Source organism: Chrysochloris asiatica, unplaced genomic scaffold (assembly GCF_000296735.1).
Source record: "Chrysochloris asiatica unplaced genomic scaffold, ChrAsi1.0 scaffold00143, whole genome shotgun sequence".
Lineage (NCBI taxonomy): Eukaryota > Metazoa > Chordata > Mammalia > Afrosoricida > Chrysochloridae > Chrysochloris > Chrysochloris asiatica.
In genome coordinates this window covers 2,337,686-2,345,341 of record NW_006408661.1, presented here as the reverse complement: position 1 = coordinate 2,345,341, position 7,656 = coordinate 2,337,686, and positions in this window count along the sequence as shown.

Genomic DNA, 7,656 nt, shown 5'->3' with positions numbered 1-7,656 from the left:
AAGAGCAAAGATGTCAGCTTGAAGACTAAGGTATGCCTGAACCAAGCCATGATGTTTTCAACAAAGTCCTATGCATGCGAAAGCTGGACAGAGAATAAGGAAGACAGTAGAAGAATTGATGCATTTAAGTTATGGCATTGAAAATATTGAAAGTGCCATGGGCCGCCTAAAGAACCAACAGATCTGTGTTGGAAGAAGTGCAGCCAGAGTGCTCTTTGGAGGCCAGGATGGCCAAACTTTGTCTTTATACTTCAGACATATTGTCAGGAGGGACTATTTGCTGGAGAGGGATATCATGTTTGGTAAATTGGAGGGTCAGATTAAAAAAGGAAGACCACCAGTGAGATGTCTTGACAAAGTGGCAGCATCAATGAGCTCAAGAATGGCAACAATTTTGAGGTTGCCCCAGGACCGGGTAGTGTTTTATTCTGTTGTGCATAGGGTTGCTATGAGTTGGTACTGACTCAGTGGCACCTAACAACAACAACTATAACATCTTTCAGAGCTAACAAAATGAGTTGAGGCCAGAGTGAGACCATTTATCAGAAATAGTCCCTCTCCTGGTGCTGGTCCCTCTCATCAGGATAATTGTTAGAGTACTTTTCATCACATCGTTAATAAAAAGATAAAATATTAATGACAGTACAGAAAATCTACCATGACCTAATCATTTTAGGGTATGTTGAAGAAATTGTTAAAAACAGGGATAGAAGGAAGATTGTGAGGATACAAAAATATAAATAAAATGTTTCATATAGTTTCTTTAAAAATGTACAATAAGTTAATATTATAAGACTATAATTGGAACTTACACATAGTTTAGTTGAATCTTGATTGTGCTAATCCCATTTTGTAAGATTGAATCCTAACGTGAACAAGCATCTACACATTCCTTCTCTTCTTCCAAATCAAATTCATTTAAGTCCTGAAGGCCATTGTTTATAATCAAGTCCAAACAACCTTAAAAAGTTGATTATATAAATCAAGTTTAACTTCTTCCTTGAACCTTTATTGTAAGTCTCCTTTGATATAAAACATAATTAGAGCTTCAAAGGGGAGTCTAGGGAAAGGAGAAAATTATATAAGAATATGTACACTGTAAACTAGGAAAACCAGCAGACAGAAGACAATTAAGTTTGAGATTCTAAATAGAGGGTTCAAAATTGCTTCCTCCTGTTGTTGGGCCTAAACTAAGCACATTGCTTCCTAGCAGTGTTAGATTATTTTAAAATGCTATTGCAAAGTCCAAGTTATGGGCTAAGAGTTTTATTGCACAGTTGAATGTTTGTCCTAGTTTTGTAATTCCCATTTGCAAAGTGGCACTCACTCTTATCCTCAGCCCAGAGCCCCTACCTTCAGAAGTGGATTTTGTTGTTGAATTCTTGTCCTCCTCATGCTAAAGGGTGTGGCTTGAACCTTCACTTGATTATCCCACCTTTGATATTTTTCATTCTACTTTGCTTTAGATGGGAGGAGACCAATAGCTGTATCTTGGATGGTCACTCCCAAGCTTTTAAGATGTAGACCACTGACTTTATTGACTTTGTTGTTGTTGTTGTTGTGTGCCGTGGAGTCTGTTCCAACCCATAGTGACCCTGTACAGGGTTTCCAAGGCTGTAAATCTTTATGGGAGCAGAAAGCCTCATCTTTCTCCTGTGGAACAGCTGGTAGTTTCAAACTGCTGACCTTGTGGTTCACAGCCCAATTCGTAACCACTATGCTACCAGAGTCCTGGTGTGGCACTGTGGTCTAATGCGTCAGACTGCAAAGTCGTTTGAACTGCAAGGACAGTGGTTCAAGTTCACCAGCTGCTCCTTGGAAACCCTATACAGGGTCGCTATGGGTCGGAATCGACTCAACGGCACTTAACAACAACAACAACAACATGCTACCAGAGCTCCTTTGACTTTAAGGCATGTGTTATAGCAGTTGAGCTAGAGGTCTCATGAAACTATAATACTAAACTCTCAAGTCTAGTGACTCAATCCCTCAAAGTGTTTGGCTATGGCTATGAAGTTTACATAGGTTTTTTGCTGTACAAATACAGTATATACATATATCTTCTGCTGAGTTTATATGTTTGTGGGTATGATCCCATCCCACAGTTGTTCATTTTGCTGTTGTTACGTGCTGTCGAGTCAGTTCTGGCCCATAGTGAACCTCTATAGGGTTTCCAAGGAGCAGCTGCTGAGTTTGAACCACTGACATTGTGGCTCAAAAGACATTGGAATGCAGCTCATTAACCCACAGTGCCATACCAGGACTCAGCTTAGATATCTAAAAATTTCCATATCTACTTAGAAAATAATTTCTTGTTATTACTGTTATGGTAAGATTGTGAAGTCAATAATATTTATAATTTTTGCCTTTTGTTCTTGCACCTCTAAACATCTCTCTTTGCCTTGGTCGTTTTATGCTGATTCCCTCTTAATGTATATGTATTGTCTTACTCTTCATCTAAATGAGTATCTGTCTACTATCTATTTAAGATGGTACCATGAACTGCTAAAGAAACAGACAAATCTCTATTGGAAGACATACAATCCACATGCTCCTTAGAAACCAGGATGGTGAGATTTCGTCTCAGATTTTGGACATATTTTCAGGAGGGAACAGTCCCTGGAGAAGGATACCATGCTTGGTAAATTTAAGTTCAACAAAAAACACGAGACCCTCCAACCAGATGGATTGGCATGGTGGCAGCAGCAATGGGCTCAAATATAACAATTGTGAACATGGTGCAAGACAAGGCAGTGTTCCATTCTGTTGTACTTAAAGTCAATATTAGTTGGAACTGACTGCCTGGCACCCAATAACAAAAACAACATCTAGTTGGGAATATGTTGGCTCCATAAGATAATCATGAGGCCAGAGGTTCAATCCCACCAGCCACTCCATGGAAAAAAGGTGAGCCTGTTTGCTCTCAGAAAGATTGAAAGCCTTTGAAAACATATACAGGTTCACTATGAGTTTAAACCCACTTGACACAACAACTGTCTAGTAATTTGATTTTCTCTCCTTTCCTTCCTATTGCTGGTAACCATCCTTTCTATCTCTGGTAACATTAAATAATGATTCTTTCTGTGCAAAAGACTTTTCTTGATTTTTTATAATAGTCATCTCATACAATATTTATCCTTTCATAATTTATTTATTTCACTAATGATAGTATCCTTCAGTTTCATCCATGTTGGGAGACATATTGTGAATTCATTGTTTAATGTTGTGTAGTATTCCATTGTGTACATGTATTATTTTTGTTTCTCCACTCCTCTTTTGATGAGCACATGTTGCTGTAATCTTTTTGCTATTATGAATAATAATGCAATGAACACAGATGTACAAATGACTCTTGATAGAATTATATCTCTTGGAACTTCTTTGTATGTGGCTATGGTTCAATCTCACCAGCTGCTCCTGGAAACCCTATACAGGGTCGCTATGTGTCAGAACCAACTCGATGACACTTAACAACAACAACACCATGAAAACACTGAATAGTTTAAACTTAAGAAAGGTGTGCAACAGGGTTGTATTCTTTCACCATACTTATTCAACCTGTATGTTGAGCAAATAATACAAGACACTGGGCTATATGAAGATAAGCATGGTATCAGGATTGGAGGAAGAAGCATTACAATCTGAGATATGCAGATGATACTACCTTGGTTGCTGAAAGTGAAGAGGACTTTAAATATTTACTGATGAAGATAAAAGAGCACAGTCTTCAATATGGATTGCATCTTAATGTAAAGAAAACAAAAATCATCACTATTGGACCAAATAAACAACATTCTTATGAATGGAGAAAAGATTGAAGTTTTGACTTCATTCTTTTTAGATCAACTATTAACAATAATTGAATCGGCAGTCAAGAAATCAAATAACGTATTGCATTAGGCAAATCTGCTGCACAAGACCTTTTGAAAATGTTGAAGAGCAAAGATGTCAACTTGAGGACTAAGGTGTGTCTGACCTGAGCCATGGTATTTTCAATAACATCATATGCATTCAAAAGCTGGACAGTGAATAGGGAAGACTATAGAAGAATTTATACTTCTGAGTTATGGTGCTAGAAGAGAATATTGTAAGTGCCATGGGCTGCCAAAAGAACAAACACATCTGTATTGGAAGAAGTGCAGCCAGTGTGCTTCATGCAGGCCAGGATGGCCAAACTTTGTCTCTCATAATTCGGACATATTGTCATGAGGGACCAGATGCTGGAGAAGAATATCATGTTTGGTAAGTTGGAGTGTCAGAGAAAAAGAGGAAGACCCCCAGCAAGATGGATTGGCAAAGTGACAGCATCGATGGACTCAAGCGTGGCAACAGTTGTGAGGTTATCCCAGGATCAGGCAGTGTTTTGTTCTGTTGTGCATAGGGTCGCTATGAGTTGGTACTGACTCGATGGCACTTTTGTGTGTATCTGTATGGGTATATGTATGTACCTGTTTGTGGCTGTGTGTATGTAAAAAATTGCATGTTTTTGTACCTTGCATGCAAGGTATAGGGGAGTAAGAGAAAGACAACAAGAGAAAAAGAGAGAAAGAAAACAAGAGAAAAGTACTTCATTAAAAAGTGTTTCATTCTCCTTATCTGTTTTGGAAACATTTGTTATTCCTTAGTCACCTCTTCTAGCCTTATCATCTTTTGGGTTATACCTCTCAGTACTATAATATTTCCATTTTTTATTTGTGTGGAATTTACATTTTATATCTTTTAGGCTGCATGGACAATAAATGGCTTAATATCTTCTGAATAGAATAGATTCAGTACATGTGTGAACATCTTTATGGTTTATAGGCTTTTGGACTTGTAGCCACCAACTTAAAATCACATTTATTTTACTTTGTCTTCAAGACAATACTAATGAAAATTCATGTTCATGGAGAGATGCTTCTGTGAACTGTGTATTTAATAAAGAGATAGTGGTGGTGGTTATGTGCTATGGAGTCTGTTCTGACTCATAGCGACCCTGTATAGGGTTTCTGAAGAGTGGCTGGTGAACTTGAGCCACCGACCTTGTGTTCAAATTGATTTTGCATTCAGCACATTAATCAACAGTGCTACACCAGGATGGGAACAGAAAGCCTCTTCTTTCTCCTGTGGAACAGCTGGTAATTTTGAACTGCTGACCATGAAGTTAGCAGCCTAACTCATAACCACCATGGTACCAGAGCTCCTTAGGGAAATTATGTCAGAATGAAAATCAGTAAATTGCTTCCTTCATCATAGAAGTTTTGCTATTGAAGACAAAAAGTAAATAGAACTGAACTACATGCTTAGAGACCTAGTTGATTTACAATATTTTATAGACGTCTTATAATATTATGGACTGGTAACCAACAACTAATGTCCAGCCACTGAAGTAACATTTGTTTTATGAGAAATTTTCGATACGTTAAAAGTCATGTATCTCTGTGGTGCAGTGAATTATTTAATGTCTCTTTTAGATATAGCCTTTTTAAACTCCCACCAATCAACTTTTTCCTGATGGGTCTGGATAAGAAAAGTTAGGGGAGGATGATGGTGAATTATATGATTCAGAGAGACTGTTAACAAGGCTAGTTGTGAAAACTTGGAACTCTATCTAACATGAGTATTAAATAAGTCATTCCATAAGTCAGAAAGCAATCTCACTACCATTGACTAAGAAGAACTAAGGCTAAAGCATGTCCATTAGTCCAGAGATCCCTATGCATCAAAACTCTTTGACTAAGGAACAGAAAGCTGTAACATTGAATTAATGGAAGAGAACTAGTAGCAGTAGAACCAATAGTCAGAACATAAGACAGAGTGGTAGGTTTCCCAGACCATGCGGCAAGTTAACATGAACAACTCTAGGCAGGAATCTTGTTTGCAGAGTAGGGTGTCTCCAATCACTTAATTGGGGGGATCTAGATTTGCTGATCCATGGAACTAGAGCCAAGTGCTTATAGGCTGAGGCTTATGGTAGAGTAATGTGTCCCATGAGAATATATATTAACAGCCCCAAATAAGCTTTGTAACCTTAGCCAAGCAGAGAGATCATGGCAGAGGAGAGGCTGCCTGAACTAAAACTACTATGCACTCAGCATTTCGGACTGTGAATTATAACCTGCTAGCTTTCTTAACAGGAGTCTTGGTATGGTGCTGTGGGTTAATACGCCAGACTACAAAGTTGTTTGAACTGCAAGGTCGGCAGTTCAAACTCACCAGCTTCTCTTTGGAAACCCTATACAGGGTCACTATAGATCAGAATCTACTCGATGACACTTAATAACAATAGCTTTCTTAACCACCACACATCTGTTAATTTGTCATACTATGGTGGATTGTTAGTTGCTGTGACTCTGAAAGCTATGCCACCAGTATTTGAAATACTAGCAGGATCACCCATGGTAGACAGGTTTCAGATGAGCATCCAGACAAACACAGACTAGGAAGAAGGAGTGACGAACTACTTCCTAATATTTAGTCACTGAAAACCTTATGAATAGCAGAGAAAAACTGTCAGGTACAGTGCTGGAAAATGAACCCCTCAGGTTGGAAGTCACTCAAAATGTGACTGGGGAGGAGCTGCCTCCTCAAAGTAGAATTGACAGTGATGACGTGAATGGAGTAAAGCCCGTGAGAGTAAAGCCCTTTGGACCTTCATTTGCTGATAGGGCACAATTCAAAATGAAGAGAAACAGCTGTAAACATCTATGAATAATTGGAACATGGAAAGTACAAAGTATGAATCTAGGAAAATCAGAAATTTTCAAAAATGAAATGGAATGCATAAAAATCAATATCTTAGGCATTAGTGAGCTGAAATGGACTGGTATTGGCCATTTTGAATCTGAGAATCACATTGTTTATTATGCCGGGAATGACAAATTGAAGAGGAATGGTTTTGCATTCATTGTCAAAGAGCATATCCAGATCAGTCATAAAATACAATGCTGTCTGTGATAGGATAAGCCTACAGAGAAGACCAGTTAATACCACTATTATTAAAATTTACGAACCAACCACTAAAGCCAGTCAGGATGAAATAGAAGAATTCTACTAACTGCTTCAATCATAAAATTATCAAACTTGCAATCAAGATGTATTGATCATTAACAGTGATTGGAATGCAAAGGATGCGAGCAAAGAGGAAGCATCAGCAGTTGGAAAATATGGCCTTGGCAATAAAAACGATGCTGGAGATCGCATGATAGAACTCTGCAAAACCAATGATTTGTTCATTTCAAATATCTTCTTTAGACAACATAAGAGACGACTATACACAGGGACCTCGCCAGATGGAATACATAGAAATCAAATTGATTACATCTGTAAAAACAGATGATAGAAAAGCCCCATATCATCAGTCAAAACAAGGCCAGGGGCAGATTGTGGAACAGAACATCAATTACTCATATGCAAATTCAAACAGAAGCTGAAGAAAATGAAAACAAGTCCACGAGAGCCAAAATATGACCTTGAATATATCCCACCTGAATTTAGAGATAATCTGAAGAGCAGATTTGATACATTAAACACTAAAGAACGAAGACCAGAAGAATTGTGGATGACATCAAGGATATCAAGAAGACAAAAAAGAAGGAAAAGGTCAAAATGGATGTCAGAAGAGATTCTGAAACTTGCTTTCCAACGTAGAAATGCTAAAGCAAATGGAAGAAATGA